Source organism: Nelusetta ayraudi, unplaced genomic scaffold (genome assembly GCF_046127955.1).
Source record: "Nelusetta ayraudi isolate G7.1 ecotype Tasmania unplaced genomic scaffold, CSIRO-AGI_Nayr_v1 ptg000006l, whole genome shotgun sequence".
In the NCBI taxonomy this organism is placed as follows: domain Eukaryota; kingdom Metazoa; phylum Chordata; class Actinopteri; order Tetraodontiformes; family Monacanthidae; genus Nelusetta; species Nelusetta ayraudi.
The window spans coordinates 3,923,335-3,941,430 of NW_027466056.1; positions in this window are offsets into that span (position 1 = coordinate 3,923,335).

Below are 18,096 nucleotides of genomic sequence, written 5' to 3' on the forward strand. Positions count from 1 at the left end.
ATAAACCAGCTTCCTCATTTTTAATTTCCTCTCTAGTTTGTTTTTGAGAAATCCGGCTTCGGCGCAAACGTTGTGTAATTGTAATTGGCTTATTTTCACTGTCCTGATTCTGTTCTCTTGCCGGGTACTTGAATGTCTGCTATCGGGACTTCACTCATCCTGGAGACCTGCTTGTGACACGGGCGGCGACCCCCATCGCCACCGAGGAGCGAGCATAGCAAACAGGCGCAGTGTATTGGTTACGGTCCACAGAGCTTGCGAAGATGAATGGCTCTCTCCCGCTAGCTTGGCAGCTGAACAGGAAAAAAAAAAGGAGGTCCAACATGCCAGACACACAAGATGTATGAAGACCTTAAGGTGAAAAAAAAAGTATGAAAAGAAAACCTGCAGCCAGCCACTGGACTGTCACAGATGCTCAGAACTTGAAACGTGGCAAGTCCGAGGTAAACCCGGGGCGACCTGTTAGCATCATCATGAGTGGTAACTCGATAAGTGAAGTTGCGGAAGATGCAGAGTTAAGCGTCGTCGCATTAGAGGCAGAGCGCTCCAAGAATTGTGGGGGGGAAGAAAAAAACCACCAGAGGATTGCAACTCATTCTGTACATTTAGCAAAAGGCCAAGGTTAGCGCACTGAATTGCGGCAGCTGTTTTTGAGTTCACCTCGAGTCCAATTAGCACCAACGCGAGGTGCAAACTGTCTGCGGAGGCGGGTCTTTGCAGCAACAGTGTGACTTTCCACAAAGAGGTTCAGCGGGTGGAAAGGTGCAATGCTTTCAGCCGCACGCTAGGTCTGTGCTGGCGCCTCTTTTAATCAACCTCAAAGCGAAGACATCTATAGAAACAGTAGACAGAGGCATGAAAAGAAAAGCCCTGGAGGGCTGATGGGGATCCTCTGGAAATATGTTAAAAGCAACGCTGAGACGCAAAGTACTCCAAACTGTGGGGAGGAGCCGGTTCTCTTCAGTACTGTCACGCCGATTATCTGATTACTTCGAAAAGTTGCTCATTTAAGTTTTTGAGGGCTACGGCAACCAAAAAAATGGCCCCAATAACAGTGAGAGAGACGGGTCAAGGCTTGGTTCTCTGGAAAACAGGTGAACCGACGAGACGTCGGACAGTCGATGGCTAATGAGCGACGAGGACAAATACAGGCCTTTGCACTTCTGAGATCAGACGTAGGCAACGGGTCAAATTTGCAAGGAGCTGGAAGTCCTTCCAACCAGGAAATGAGGAGGTTGTGTGAGAAGCAGCCTGGAAGCCAACGGCTGCCTCGATCTGTTAAATACAACAGCAAACCCAGTCCTTCCTTCTGTCAAAGCGGGCAAGATAACTTATGCATACGACAGCAGGCCAACGTTTAAGCCGTTTTTTCCCCCGCAAAAGACTCAAAAAGTGCGGACATGGAGGTTAATTAGAGACACGACAAGCTATCGCATCGGCCACTATAGCCCAACAAACCGTGCCCTTGAGCAAGACAATTAATTCCCTGGCAGCTCCCTGGGAATTCCCCCGAGGCTCATGTCGGGAGACCATGGTCACGCCGCGTGGCTCCCAGGTTCCGCTTCAAAAAAAATGTCAAGTGGGGCCTTTTTCAGGCGAAAAGGAAAAAAAAAAAAACCTTCCTGGGATAAGTGAAGGTTACCAAAATTCTATTTAAGGTATTAAACAAGGTGGACGGACATAAAACGAGAGTTGGAAGCCAGAGAATTCGCTGGTGGGAAAGTCGAACAAAGGGGGTTTTATCATTCAAAGACCTCACCCTCGCCACCGGAATCTGAATAATAAATGTCAGGGTATATCAAACGCTGGCTGATATTTAAGGTGAGGATTCAGATTGATGGCCCACTAAATTTACACTCACTTTGCGGCATTAACTTCGGCCTCTGCAAGGTCAGTTACACTCAGGCGACCCGCCCGCCGCCACCGCCGCCCGATTAAACAACTTTCGAAAAGAAGCAGAGGTGGGGGAGGGGCTCCTGCTATACCGGCTATAGAAGTGACAGCGAGAGGGAAACATAAGAGTTCTAGATGGAGGATGGTGGCCATTGAGGCAGACAAATTTTTTTTTTTTTTCTTGAAGTACTTGGTAGAACCAGTTCCGAGATACACCGTGTTCTTTCGCACTGAAGCCTGACCGCGTTCCTGGCTGCGAAAGTGAATTGACCAAAGTGCAGCAGTGGTGCGGGAGGATTAATCCAATCGTCCGTAATAAATGCAGCCAGGTTGATGTTGTTGTTGTCTCGGGCCCACCATGGGGAAACTTTTCACTCGGCTCCGCCAGCTGTGAGCAAACACTTCAGATCTCGCCCCCGCTCTGCAAAAAGGAGAATTGACAGATTCCGTCGTAGCGGTAGATGCAGATTCCAAGTTCTTTGAGTGGGGAAAGATTTTCTTTCTTTTTTTTTTTTTTGTTGTTGATTTCGCCGCCAAAGGCCAAAAATTGCACTAAAAATACAGTCGCCTTAAAGCAACTCCCGATCCCCTTATCATATTATTGCAGTCACGGAATGATAAGTAATCATCATCTGGATGGCGTTCAAGAATGTTCTCGGCAGACAAAAAAATAAATATTACAACAGAAAAATAAATAAAAAAAAATAAAAAATCATCTCCCCGAAGACGGATTTTCACGCTCGACAGCTGAACAACTCCGGCATCTGGTGGCGCCTCTCGCGGTGAGGCGCTTTCCAAAACCTTGCTCCCCCGCTCCCGTTCCCGCTCCCCTAGGCCGCCTCCGGACACTGCACCGCGTGCAGCTCAAGCGATAAGACAAAAAAAAAAAAAAAGAGCTGCGGGGAGGAGGAGGGGTGAACAACACCAGAACAGCTCCTTTTGAATTCGTGTCACACCTGCGCGCGTGGAAATCTCCGCGGTAGATCAGTGTGGCATCAGGCGCGGCGAGGCACGCGGCACACCTGGCAGGGGATTCTCCTCGCCAGGGTGCGCACGGAGGAAGGCTGGGCGTGTCCAAACATGGCTCGTTCCTCTTAACAGGGGAGCCGCCGGCAAACGGTGAGGCTCCCGGCGGCCGAGGCGCATAACTTTGGCGACGAAGGATAATCCTGGTGTTTCACATCGTGGGTGGCGACCAAAGGGGCAACGATGGCCTCAAACTGCCAGCGGGACACATATTTATTTATTTTTTTGCAGTCTAAATAAGCTACTTTGGATTCACGTCCACGGTCGCTTTTTTTTTTTTTTTTTTGTATTTTTTGTTTGTTGTTATTACTAAAACAAGCTGGCACCCGAGGGGGAAGATGTGGACTGACACCGGCGTTTTCCTTTTTATTCGCAGCCAGTTTATTGTAAGAAGGCAGCAATTTGGGATTCCCGGGTGATCAGAAGTGTCCGGGCAGGTGTTGACCGGAGGCAGGCCGGGTTTGAGGAGGACCAGGGCTGACAGGCGGGGGCCCCTCCGGAGGGACAGCGTGATCGGATGTGACTGGGTACTTGGGCAGGCTCTCGCGTTGCTTGTCAGGAGCGGCTGTCGCAAAGAGCAACAAAGTGGCGCCCGAGCTTGAACTAAGGACGGCTGAGACCTCGGCCTCCCGCGTGTCGGCTCGCCTCACCTTGCGGAGTCTCACTTGACAGAGCTTGACCTTGTAATGCCCGGTCGGTAGGTCTGGACTGTCCTGGGACTGCAAGAAAGCGCAAGTTGATGATGGGTTTTTCCATGTCGGCCCACTCTTCCTCCTGCTCTGGTTTAATGAGCCCCACCGCCCGACGCCCTAACAAATGCAAAATTGACACAAACACTATGATCCCAAACGACAAAGTCTGTCTGTTTTCACAGCGTGGGCAGCCTGCCCTGCAAAGGTTGGACCTGCAAAAGCTTCAATCAATAAAAAGCGTTGGACCAACTCCAAACATTGGGACCAGGGGATAAAAATAGATTCTCTGGAAAGCGGGCCGTCCTCTTTTGCAATGACCAGCCGAAGTTGACGACGTAAATGCTTTGCAGATGGTGCACAGAGTCGCGGTTTCCTGAAATAGTAATTACAATAGCAAAAAAAAAAGTAGCCTTTTGCTGGTAAACACAAGAAATGAATGATAAGATACGATAGTTGCAGAAAACCGTTGTTGTTAAACTCCGCGACACTTTGCTAGACTTCTCGAGATGGATGACGCGGTTATTTTTATTTTTTTTAATGAATATATATTTATAAATGTTTTTTAACAGAATAGCAACAGATGCGCCAGACATCCAGCAGTCTGATTTGAAAGATACAGTTAGGGGCCATGTGGTGCGGATAAGATGCAGATCCGACGATACAGCTTCCACTCTATCTAATTATTCCCCTGCAAATATTAAGTCAAGACGGGTCAGACGCGATCTGTCGGACCGTTAAGGACTCAATTGAAGCGTCGCTCCGTCTCCAAACCTTAATTCTCCCTTGATCAAATTTGAGGCTGCTTTCATTGAGTTTGACGGCCGCCGAATTTTCATCTGATGGCGCATTTTCCTCGAAGAGCGACACTGCACCACGTGGCCGGTGCGTGCGGGGGGAAACAATTGTTGGGGAAACACTGTTTTTGACTTCTGACTTTTCGGAAGCTAAAAAAAACAAAAAAACAAAAAAACTCAGCTGTGATCTCACCTGTCGGAGGTCGAGGCCGAAGAGTCGCGGTTGCATTCAGGAGGAGTTACTGTAGTTCGTCACCAGCGGAGGAATCGCTTCTGGCCGCCAGACCAACGTTTTGGGGGTAAATTAGCCGACTGAGCTTTGTACCGTTGGAAAAGTCTGAACAGATGGCGTGTGTTTTTTTTTCTTCCTGTTTTTAACCACAAGAGGAGCTTGTTTTGACGTCTAAATCTAAATAATTCTTTCAGATGGAGGTCCGTCTCCCTGAGTGGAAGTGAAAAGGCTCCAAGCCAAACAGCCCTGAGCCGCTTGTTTACGCCGGTTGGTTCTTTCTCCAAAGTCCGCTCGCTCCCGAGACTAATGAGGCCGCCACCGCCGCCATTGCAGATGTCCGTGGATAAGGTGGGGGGGGGGGGAGGGTCGGTAAGAGTCGGGAAACAGCTTTCCGCACAATAGCGGGGCATATGGGCCCGCTGTTGTTTTCCCGACAAACAAGACCCGGTGTCACCTTGCCGGCCACCTGTAGGAACCGGGAGGAGGGTGATGGCGGTGGTGGTGCTGGGAGGGGTGGGAGGGGTGGGGGTTGGGATCTGAAGGCGGTGAACGCGTGCAAACAAAAAAATAAAGCCGACGCGCACCGCGGTTACCCCCACTCCCATTATCCCAGAGGCCATATGCTTATCTGTTGACCTTTTCCCGCAGTCGGACGGCGTGTCGCACGCTCCGTCGCCGCAGCCAGGCAGGCGTGAAGAGTGAAGCCGGGATCGGGTCGGTACCGGGAGGGAGGGAGAAGAGAAGAAAAAAAAGAAAACCTTGCCGTCTTTTCAAACCTCCTTCCGCTCCCCTCTCCCCCCCCCCCCTCCCCGTTGGCCTTGTGATGCTGCGCACGTACACGGAAGCGATTTGCATGATGGGGCCTCAACCGCGGCCTTCCCTCCCCGCGGCTCTCTGGAAGTGTGTGATTGTGTGTGTGTGTGCGTGCGCGTGCGCGTGCGCGTGCGCGTGCGCGTGCGCGTGTGTGTTTTCACAGGCGCTGGCTCACCGTATCCGAGAGTTAATGCGCGCGGGCCGGCTGCCAGCCGGCTTAGAGCTGCGGCAGGAGCCCCCCGAGTGACGGGCACCTCATCGCACTGCAGTCTGGCTGGGAACTTTTTTTTTTTTTTGCGAGCGGGCGTGCATCTTTGATTAGGCGTGAGGATTCGGGGGTGTCGGAGCGCCGGGGCCAGTGGAAACTAGGTCAGGTAGGTGATGATGCGCTGGCATGCGCACACGCACACGCACACGCACACACACACACACACACACACACACACTTGACTCATTAAGCAAGGAGAGCGCTTTAATCAACAGCGAAGCATGCGTCCCCGCTGATGAACGCTCAGGGACGCTTTGCAGTAGGAAAAAAAAACGAAAAAACGAAAAAAAGAAAAAAATGTTAAAACATACATAAAGAGAAGGAGGGTGAGGTAAAACATTGAAAATGAAGAAAAAATAAATAAATAAATAAATAGTCGGAATAAACGCTATTAACTACGGCTGGGTTGTTTGCGAGTGCCTCTCCGCGCTCATCTCCGTCCCGCTTGCTGTTAACGCCAAAGCGATGCAGCTGAAATGCTCTTCCCTAATTCTATGTCCGCCGTCCGAAAAAGAAATAAAAGGGTACTTGCGCGATGCGCGAAAAATGCGGGTTAATTGCGGCTGTGCGCACTGCAAATGTTGCGGGCTGCGGCTATATAACGAGAGCAGGCAGTTGAAACAGACACACACACACACTCACACATACACAAAAATGAAATACAAGAAAAAAGCTCCTCATTTGGTGTTAATTAAACACAATGCGTGAGCGGCCGGGAAGCGCAGGAGGCGCCGCCAGCAGGGCCACTTTAACGAGGGAACGCACTGCCTGCCAATTTGCACTTTTCTTCGTAGCCGTCGTTCAAACCCTGATGTATTGATTAGCATGCATGTAGTGCCTCCTCCGGCAGCATTTTATATTTAACCGCCGCCCCCCCCCCGACAGAGACTGATGTGACAGACCCTGCCGGTGTAATTGCTTGCTCTGCATTTATGACGATCCCTCGGAACGCCCCCCCCCAAGGAGAAGCTTCCTGCAATACTGTCCCGCCTTAGACCGTGTGCGGATTGTGCGGCTGCTCGTCTGCCCATCTTGTTTGTCTCTTGCACTCCCGGCGTGTACTCTGGGGAAAAAAAAGAAAAAAAGGGAACTGGAGGACGGCATTTCCGGGCCACGAGTCGCACCTCGGAGCCAAACGAAGAACGGAGAACGGAGGCGAGCGCTGGTGCCTGTCTCGGCCGATTTGTTATGCGCCGGCGCAGTGACGGATTCCAGCCACCGGGGGTGCCGGCGAAGGCAGGATGAGTGGGGAGGGGGCGCAAGGAGGAGTAAGTGGGACAGTTTAGTTGAGCGAGAGAAAAAAAAATGGGATAAGAGGGACGGAGAGCAGAGGACAGGGGGAGGAGGGGGGTGGCAGAGGCAGCAGCGAGGGGCGGCCTCAAGGGGGGGCCGGCGAGGTCAAGGTTCCAGTCTGTGGTGTGAGCTGGCTGCCAGCACGTGGCCGCCGCACGTTGCTTGCTCTCCGCCAGGGCAGAGCTAACGCGATGGAAGAGGAGACTTGGCAGGGGAGCGAGAGAGAGAGAGGGAGAGAGAGAGAGAGAGGGAGAGAGAAAGAGAGAGGGAGGGAGGGTGAGTGTGAGAGAGGGAGAGAGAGTGAAACACAGAGAGAGAAAGACAGTGAGAGAGAGGTCGGGGGAGAGGAAGGGCTCGGGGACTCTCCCTCTGTCATATCCCTCAACTGCGGGCCGAGCGAGCCAATAAGAGCCAGGGGCAGCCGGCGCCGCCTCCTCTGTGGCAGGTGGAGGGAGTCGGGGCGTGGGGTGGGGTGCAGACAGAGGGACCACATGGAGCGAGGACACACGGAGTTAGCAAGTAATTAAAAAGATATCACATACGTAGCGTTGGTCCCGCTAATTGATTCCTCCGACTTAATTGGCTCCCGATGAATATATAACGAGGGCAGCTGTCACAGTTTTGGTTTTGAGTGAACAAAAAAAAAAAGAAAACCCGCCACCGGTCGGTGTCGCATGACGGCCGCCGCCGGGTGGCTTCGTGGGAGGATGTGAAGCTTGTCGCATTAGCCTAGCTTGCGCGATGTTTGACAAGACTTGTCATTAAGTGGCAAAGCAAAGCTAACCCCGGTTGGCCTTCTTGAGTTTCGTCAACGGACGTCAACGTGGGTTTTTCCCGTCTTTCGCTAATCGCCTGCGAGTCTGTTGAGTGCGACTCGACCGCCTCTGGGCGAAGACGCACCTGCGCACCTGCTCAAGCGAGGGAACCCGCTCACAAGCAGCGTAAATGAAAACCACCTCAAAGGATTTCAACCGAGGTTTCAACCACGTTTTGAACTTTCGACAGCAACATTTAAATTTCACGCGACGCTTCAAAGGTCAAAGGTTTTCCCTTTGTTGCCAAGGGACTGGAGTGAGACGAGCTTGCGACTCACGGCTGCCGCCGTGGATAGCGGCACACGGTACAGTCAGTTTCCGGGGGCCTTTCGTAACCCTGCAGGAAATGGACCAAAAGGTTGTGTCAAGGGGGCTTATTCTAGGCTGGGGAGGGTGGGGGGGAGAGAAAAAGTGTGAATGTCATTTCAAAAGTAGGTTGAGAAAGTCAGAAATAGCTTCAAAGGCCTCAGACCTGAGAACAGAATCCCAAGAGTGAGTATTCTGAGGTAAGAGGAAGACGGGGGAAAAAAAGGAGCCCATGAAAGTACTTGTTCCTTCCAGAACTCGAAGCTCACTCGGCGACATTTGATCAGGCGCTCTTTTTAGTGCCGAGTAAACAAAAACAGGGATGCTGGTATTTCTTGGTGAACAAAGGCAGGTTGCTTCAAAAATCAAGTGTCATTAAACCCGTTCCTTTTTCTTCACGACCAAAGCCAAGGGTTTGGTAAAAAGAATCACCTCTTCCCAGACTCCTGTGTTTTTGTTTCTTTGGGGTTTTTTTGTTGCCGTCGACCGCGCAACAAGTACGCGTCAACAAGTTTTCTGTCAAATCCGGCTGATTCAGATTGACTGTGCTGACATTAGAGGAGCGGGTGGAAAAGGCCAGAGAGGAGCTTCGGGTCTGAAATGCTCTCCTGGGTTCTGATAAGGACGACGAGAAGAAGTCGCTCTCACTGCCTCCCTCACTGCCTCAAATTTGGCAAGATTTGGCAACAGTTTTTGGTGTTGCCAGCAATCCTGGAGCAGCAAGTGACATCATAAGGTCACGTTTTGTCCTTGTTTTACCGAGTGGAGGTTTCAGTGCTCCTGGCACAAGAGAGAATGTGAGAACCAGCAGGGAGACAGTTTTTTTTTGGTGGATGTGCTGTGCAGAGTTGCACAGACGCAAAACTGAAAATGCTGAAGGGACTAAAGCACCTAAATCCTCTACATTTTAAGAGACTCATTTAACGTGATATTTCAAACAAGTGGAAAAAGCATTATGCTATACCTACGGCAATAAACGGGTATTTTGTGCAAGCTGGGCGCACAAAGGGCCCACAAAGTTATACAGTCACTATGAAAAAAAAGATGTCTTTACAGAGAGATTTGTGTGACCACTGTTTATGGATTTACAATGACAATGACTTCTGCTAAAAAAAAAATACATCCTACTCAAGAATCCCAAAAATGAAGACATCAATTTGGTCTACTTCGTTATCCCAAAATGAGGGAGACAATTTGGGCTACATAGGGAGCCCACATTGACTTCCTTTGACCCGCTTGCGTTGGCCAAGGTGAAAAGGGGCGAGCCGCGAGGTGCTCTCCTGTTGAGGATTGGGCCCAAAATGGACTTCATGGGATTCCCCCAGAACTTCCCCTATCCAAATTGATCATTCTGGGCATTTTTTTTATGCGGATGATATGATCGAGGGGAATCTACACCAGCGGATAAAACTTTGCAAAAAAAAAAAAAAGGAAAAAGGCAGAAAAGATAGTGACGCATCAGCTCTCGGAAAAAAAGAGCTGACGGAGCGGCGGCGGCGGCGGCGAGGGTTCAGCGAGCTGCAAATGCACCTTTTGATCAGGCGGTTTACAGTGTGCGTTTGGCTCCACTCGCACTGTGAGTCAGCACTTATCAGAGCAGGTGGAGGACGCAGATAATGTCGTCCTCCGCCCGGCGGCTGCGGCTCATTTGCCTGTTTAGTTCTTTCTTTTTTCTGTTTTTTTTTTGTCAAGCGTCATTGTTTATCAGCAAACTGGTGGAGTGCTGCAGGGCAGAGGAGGAAGCGGAAAACTGCTCCTCGCCAAAGTCCAGCGATGCTGTGTTTTTTTTTTTGTTTGTTTGTTTGTTTTTTATCACAACTGGCAACTTGGATCCACTCATTGTGAGGAGGAAAGAAGACAAATTCATGGTTTGGATGGTGAATCAAACATCAAGATCCAAACACAACATTTGCAGAGCACTGGGCAAAAATAAAAAAGGTGAAAAAGCACCACTAGCCAGTTGTACCGACGCCTACTTCCTGCTCTAATAAGCCTTCAAGGAAATGTTACTGAGGAGAATAGAGCAAGCAAGAGTGAATTGGTGCGTCGTCTTGCTTTAAAAAACACAAAACAAAACAATCAATTTACAGATCTGTGAATTAAAGCCGGCAAGGCTGCACGGTTATTGTAAACATTAGAATCGCTTTGTTCAGCGTGTGGTGATGTTGTTTACGTTGTGAGGTAATAGTTAGTGTGGCAGGAAAAAGACGACGAGATTGATTTCCCTTCAAATAACTCATCAAGGATTAAAACTTTTTTTTTTTAACTGAGTCTGAGTGCAGTGATTTGTCGCGACAAAATCAATCTTTGGCAAAAATACATGGTTACATTTTCAACTGCTTCAGAATGAAACCCTTCTATTGTATATTTTGCTAAATGGTCACCAGGGGATGGAGACCCGTGCTTGCAATGCATGGTGCTGTTGAAGGGGTTCGCGTTTGCTTCGCGATCCTTCATCAAAACTTTGTTTCGCATCCGCCGAACTCGGGATTAAACGTCCTCGTTTCTCCCGCCGCCACTCCGGCAGCAACTGGATAAAAGTGTCAGCCAAACTGCTAAAATGCAATATTAATGTCTTTTACTCCCGTCCTGACAAAAGAAGAAAAAGGAAGAGATAAAGCGTTGCGGATTCAAAGTCCATTGCGGTAATTATTTAAATGGCGATTCTTTAACAACTCCAGTGGGCCACGTCGTTTTTTGGGGGGGCGGTGGGGGCAATGCGGCCAATCAGGGTCATCAATCACGCGGGCTGATGATTTAATTCGTCCTCGCCGCCACTGCCGGATTGCGGACGGATTACTTTTGTAGGACGGGCAAGGACGTGGGGACTCGGCAGCGACTCAGGGTTATGGTTCAGCGGACAAACACATATGTCACGTCACAGGTCTGTTTACTCTGCAGTGGTTGGCGGGGAGGCGGGTGGGGGTGAGAGAAAGAAAGAGAGAGGGAGAGAGAGAGAGAGAGAGAGATGGCTGTAAAAAATAACCTTTAAAGGGAAGAAATCTCCACGTCAACAACAACAAAAAAAAAGACATATGGGGCGAGGGTCCTTCACCTGGAGTCCCGCTTCCAGGGGGAGTGGGGACGGGTGAGGCAGAAGACAAGGCTTTTTTTTTTTTTTTTGCCAGGAGAGACTTTCATCCGGACCAGGATGGTTTTCAGAAATCTGCCCGCGACACTCACCTTGAAAAAAACAACAAAAAAGAGGACAGAAAGGTGGAGAATCACTGAGTCACCTGCTGAATCTGACTCAGAGTTGTTCAATCTTCTGATTTGCATGATTCCCCTTCACGGAGAGATCAAGTAAAAACATCTCTCATCTACACATATGTGTGTGTGTGTATGTATGTAAATTTATTATATTTTGTTGCCCTTGGATGTTTTTTCCCCAACTCATGCTGCTAAATGAATGCAGTCTTGGAGATCAGATAATAAGCTCCACCTCCTGCTGCTGTATTCTCAGGGTCGTTTTGCCCGCCCGCCCCATTGAATCTTGAGAGAGCTCCTCGCCGATTGGCCATCATGGACGGCCACCCTGAAAGTGGAGAGGTGTCTTCCCGACGCAGAGTGGGCGGGGCCGAGCAAAACTCTTCCAGTCAAGCTCTCGCGGGTTTGTCGCTGCTGAATCAATAACACGATTCAACATCGTTGTTTCTCCCCTCGAGCCTCCCTCACCCACACGCCTGCCCCGGCATGACTCATCAGGTGTGTGTGTGTGTGTGTTTGTGCGTCTGAGTGTGTGTGTGTGGCATGACTGAGTAAACATGAATCACGCTCTGCGGGCAGCTGCTGGGTTGCCAGTTTGAATAGGTGCGCTCTCTCTCTCATCAGCACAGTTTGAAAACCATCTCCTTTGGCCGTGTGATTGATTACCTTAAAAACAGAAGAAGAAAAACAGTGAAGTCAAACGTCTCGTCGCCGATGAACATGATCAAACTGCGTGGACAGAGAAGGAAAAAAAACAAAAAACGTGTTTACTACACGGCCCCGCCAACTCGTGTGACGGCCGTCGGCGTCTGAAGATCCACAAGGCGAGTCAACGTTTCACTCGCGCTCTCGGCTCGCCGCCACTTCCCATCTCGGGCCCGTCAGAGCCGAGGCGTACGATCATTCACGTCACAAACGTTTGCTCGCCTCGACGTGAACCAGCAGTCTGATCTGTTCATTTCAACATTGGTGACTCTTAGGGCGTGTTTACAGTGGCTTGCCTCGCCTCGCCTCGCCACGGTACGGTGTCAGGGTGTTTGCACTGGCCGCAACACAGTTGTAGGGAGCGCTGTTTTGGTACCTCTATCGTTGAGGGGCCGAGCGAGTCAAAGCGAGTTTAGTGGTGACGTAGCGACGAGCAGGGCACTGATTGGCTCAGTGTCCTCGTCGATGTCCCCTGTTGGAGCGGACATCGACGCCAACTCCTTCTTCTTCTTTTGTTTCCTTCAAAGAATGGTTCCAAGGTCCTAATTCTGGTTCCCATGGGCTCTCAAAGGGTTGGGGCTTATAGTCCTGTTGCATGACCACATCGCTTGATCTTGGACAGTTACCTTGAAATCGAACCTCTGGATGTGCTGTCGGAAGATGAGCAGCTTGATACGTTTCTAAATGACAAATTTTTGCTGGGTCGATGGATTTTAGCAGTTGGTCCATTTTGCAGAATCCCCCTGCTGGTGGATCAACCAATCGCAGCCTCTCTGTCCCAGCCGTCGCAGCTTGGCTTTAATGAGAGCTAGTAGGCACCGTATGGACCCGGTGCTGCGTCTGAGGATCCCCATGCAAACAAAGCAAAGATTTCACCACCACAGGCGTTTGGTGCCCCTGGTGGCAAAAGACTTGAGTCGACTGTAAGACTTTCCAGTTTGGCGGATGCTAAATTTATGGCGGCGGCTCGATCTCAGTGGATTGAGGTGAACCGAGGACAAGGTAAAACATACCCGGCATAGTGGAACTACTATGCAGCTTCAAAGCACAGATCGATTCAGGCCAGGAGTCTTTTTTTTTTTCTTTTTCTTTTTTTTCTTGCCCGCGCTGATGCATTTTTCCTCCCCGCTGTAATAACACCAGGTACGCCAGCATCCTAAGTAGGATAATATTGTCTCCACTGTTAGGCGGCGTTCAATTATTCACGAGCAGATATTGCTTATGCATGTATTCAGGACTCTGAGAGACAACGCCTTGCTGCATTAGCCCGGCATGTAGACATAGGTCGGAAATAAGACAACTCAATGCAATTGTGCTCCGCAAAGTAAAAAACACAGCCCAAAAAAAAATGCTAAAAGAGAAAAAAAACAAACATTTTTCTGAATCGGAGGCCTGCAACGAGACGCCAGAGCGGCGCGGCTGGGTTAGACTCTCGCTGTCACTTCGCATTAACGAATTAGCACGGCGGAGTCGGCGCCGAACAAACGGCTGAGGGGTGAAGGTTGCGAGGAACGGAGCCGCCGGTGCGACTCAATGCGAGCGCTTTTCGAGCCATCTGAATGGGAGCTGTCACGGCCGCTCAGTGTCATAATTTGGCGAAACAGAGGAGCCGCCGCCGCCGCGCTCAAAAATGTCTGCGTTTGAGCGCTATGTATAATTAAAAGGCAGGAATTGTGTCTCTTAGCGGGTTATGACATCTCGGGGAGGAGATTTCCTTTTGTAGTGCGTTTAAAAAAAGGGGCCGGCTGGATCGCCTGTTTCCGTGTCAGACGTCCTTGACTGCTGCGTTTTTCTTTCCCTTCATTTATTATTTTTCTTAAATTTGCCTCAGAGGCAAGAGGAGCCTTTAATTAGCAACAAGCCCGTCGACGTCAGCGGCGGCGGCGGCGGCAGCCGACGTCTTTATCGATGATCTCTGGCCCATTGAGAGGGAGAGAGAGAGAGAGAGAGAGAGAGAGAGAAGCCCAGCGTGGAGGGCAGGAAGATGTAAGAGGAGCAGGTCGCCTCTCATTTCCGCTGCTCGCCCTGGAACGCTTTGCCCTGCTTCAATGGTCCTGGCGAACGGCCTGTCTTAAAGAGACATCCCTCGCCCACCGAGGAGCGCTGCTACAACAGTGGATATCAAATTACGAGCTCCCTCGTCATCTGGTGGGAAGATCTTCGGCTGAGAACTGCAGGAGCGCGACCACTTCCGCAATTTTGACGTCCGTCGGCGAGAGAAGAAGGTGCAGGGGCCGCGTATCCCTTAATTTCAAATTGCGCTTCGACGCTAGCTTGGGTCAGTTTGACGGGGGTTACGCAAAAAAACAAGACAATTTAGCCTCGTGAGCAGCTTGGCGACTGTTACTCAGCAACAACGCGAGTTCAAGGTTGCCGAAGCAAAGAATTACGACGACGCTTATCTCTCCCGATGACGTACGTACGCAACTCCGAAGGTTTTGCCTCCAGGTTCCAACGGGAGGCCTCGTCATGCAGTTCCGAGCCGTCCCATGTCTCATTAGCATCCCTGTGTGTCGTCATCATGAGTGCTGCCGGAGAGGAAAGCCCCACCTACAGGAACCCCCCCTCCTCCCCACAAAGCAAAAAAAAACAACAAAAAAACAGGTCACCTCTTGTATGCCAAAGTGTGCTACTTTTCCCGAAGGGCTCGGCGCTACTCAGAGAGGTTGAGTCACTCCACTGCGGCACCACGCTGTTAGCAGAATGAACAAAAAAATAAATAAATAAGACTAAATAAATAAAAGGCACAAAGTTGTTGGATGTTTTCTGCAAGAGCACAATGACTCAGGAGGAGTTGACTAAAATATCCTCTCAAGGTAAAACCAGGCATGCAAATGATTGCCCGCGCCCACACTTTTTAATGTGAGGCATCTGGGAGCGAGCGGCGTCCCCATTTTCTCAGATTTCAGAAGATTTCTTTGGCTTTATGTTCCCGGCCCATCTGTCTCCTTGAAATTAAGCGACTGCAACAGAGACGACGACAACGGACGAAAACCACCAAAACAACAACAACGACAACAACAACGACAACAAAAAATCCCAGAATGCATTGCCTTTTGATTTTCATCTCCAAAGAACTGGGCCGAAAAGGGCCACAGATGAATAGATGCACTCAATCTGCTTTGCATCAATGCTAATCGATACGGATTTAGCTTCACAGAGCGTGTCATGCTAACGAGAATGGTTGCATTGTAAAACAAAACATCTGTCATTTTGGAAAAGGAATGAAATGAAAATTTATGCTTTGGAGAAGCGTTTAAGGAATCAGCTTGAGACGTGCTGGCGTGAGGCTGTGTACCGTGTCGGCTGCTTGGTTCATCTCAGGTCGGCAGCGGCAGAACAGACTTGCCCTCGTTAAAATATGTGCATTATCATTTGAATAATTTTCCCCCTCGTTTCTCTCCAAAAAGCCACTTTTCAGCAGCAGCATTTCATGTGCCTGCGCCTCAGCCAGTATGAATTATTCCTTTTAACCTGTTCAGAGTTATCGAACACCGGCGGAGCTTCTTCTTTTTCTTCTTCTTCTGATGCCTCTTCCAGGAGAGAAATAAATGAGTGAAGGGATGCGCGGCCGAGGGGAAACGAACATCTTCATGACGAATAGCGAGCGCGGGCGCTAACGGGCGCTACCGCCTCGTTTTGTTTCACCGCGTGACACCCTCGCACGCGCCCGCTCTGCCGCCAAAGCCCGTCTGTGCACGGCACAAGTGTTAATTTGGTCTTTTTGTGCATGTTCCTTTTGTGCGTCCGCGTCTGTTTGTGTGTGCATGCATTTGTAAGATTTTTATTTATTTTTTTAGTTTCCTTCCCGGCAGCTTCCTTCCTGTCTCCTCTGGGTGGCTGCAAGTCTGGTCGGCATGAAGGAAACCTGACAGCACTAAATCATGCTGAAGAGACAGAAGCAGCTGTTAATTAGCTTTAATTTGCCTTTTGTTGTTTCACCGCCGAGATTGAAACCCAGAGACACACGCAAGTCTCTGGGTTTCTTTGCTGCACACTCTGCAGCATCTGGAACCGTGAACTAATGGTTGCAGACATACCGAAGAACAGGATTGAATTCTTCATTTTTCATTGGTGTACAAGTCATTTTTTAATTCATTCATTCAGTTGTGCTGCTTTTCAACCGGCGCAATCTCCTTCACTCAAAGCATAATCGGGACAGAATTAATGTTCTGGTCTTTAATAGGTCCATAATATTGAAAGCAAAACAAGAACAGTCCTCATCATTGTCATCGTCCTCATCCTCACCCTCCACCTGCCTCGTTCAGTTCATGTACTGCTACAACTACCCATAATGCAACTGTTTCCACATACAAGTGAACTGCATTACCTTGACGCCAAGTGCGTTTTTCTCCCTGACGCTGCCTCTTGACAGACAGTCAGTGCAAGGACACAGCGCTTGCCTGTGAACTTATGCGCCGACCGCTCCTGACGCAGGAGGCTTTAGCTCCTCGTTGACGCAACACCTCTTCGGGTGCCGTGAACGACGGCGAGCAAACAGGCGCGGGCACGTCGCGAAGGTCGCCCCGTCGGGAAAGGTTGTCGCTCGTGACCTTGCCGCTAATTCGATCTCGGACGACGATCGCATTTCCATCGGCGGGCGTAGAGATAATGAACGGCGGTAAGTGGATTAGTGTCGATATGCATGAACGGGGGGGAGGCGTCTGCATTGTCTGCAGGGTGGTGGTGGTGGCGGCGGGGGCGGGGGAGGAGTAACGTGATCCGCCACGTCGCGCCGAAAGGAACTCGACCCCTCCGAGTTGTTTGCGTCCTTCGGAAGCTGGCGTTGTGACATCCCGCGCAGGTGTTTGCCGAAGCGAAACAAAGAGCCGGCGCAACAATTAATTCATATATCGGCTGAGCAATGATTCTTATCGGGTTTTTGTCCCTCAGCCCCCTCCCTGTGTGTTGCACGTGTGCGCCTCGGCGGAAGTCCTCCCGATTCTTGTCCTGATAAAGTGGTGGGTGGGGTGGTTGGAGGGCGGTTGTCAAAGCCACCTAACGCAAATGAGATAACCATTTCAAACAAAGAGGTCATGGGATAATTTCCCACAATGCCTTTGGATCCGTAGCATGACTTTGGATCCAGATCAGTCATGTGTATATGTGTATATATATATACATATATATATATAATGTTCATTTTCACAAATGCTAGTTTTGCATATTGTCGATATGCTCTTCAACCAGAACCCCTTGAGTAGCAGGACCCAAGGCCTTGGCGTTGGTATTGCAGCTCTTGAGTTAGAAAAAAAAAACAAAAAAACAATCAGCAGCAGCACCATGTATTTTGCCTCTGAAGACCGAAAAGATGCTGCGAGGCACAAATTAACGAGATGTATACCACACAATGGGGGGGCCAAAACAACCCCGCAGTGACGACTGGACGGCTGCAGAAAATCCCGGGAAAAAACAAAAAAACAAATTGACGACAACAACAATTCTCATAAATAAATGGGAGCTTCCAACACATTAATGTCTCCTACCTGGAACGTCAGAGTGATTGCGCTCGACGAGCGTCGAGGCCGTTGGCGGGGGAGGAAACGCAGAAGCCGTCACATGTCTCCTTGATGGCGCCCCCCCCGGCCCCCTCCGAGTTCCGAGATGAGACTAGCGTCTTCTGTCGAGGTGTGTCAGAAGATGCTAATCGCGCACATCACGGCGAGGTTCGCGCTCTCTTCCGCACGTCAGATGACGTTGTGCGCCGCTTCCTCTTTATTTCGCTTTGTCGCTTGAAAATTCACCTGCATTGAAGTCAAGAGGCGCGGATCAGACGGCGTCGAGACGTCGGGGCTTTTTGCCTACGCCAACTTTCTGTCAGCGCCCGGGGTTTGACTCAGCGTTCACGTGCACTCACATGTTAGATTCACTATCTGTAAGTATCAGTGTGTCCATACGTAGGTTAGGGATAATTGGTGTGTGTGTGTGTGTGTGTGTGTATCTGTGGCGTGTCGCAGGTATTTAAAGTATACATGGATTTTAATCATTACAGTTTCAGATTTAAAGTGAAACCTACTTCATATCTACTTTATTTGACGGCCGGACTGCACTG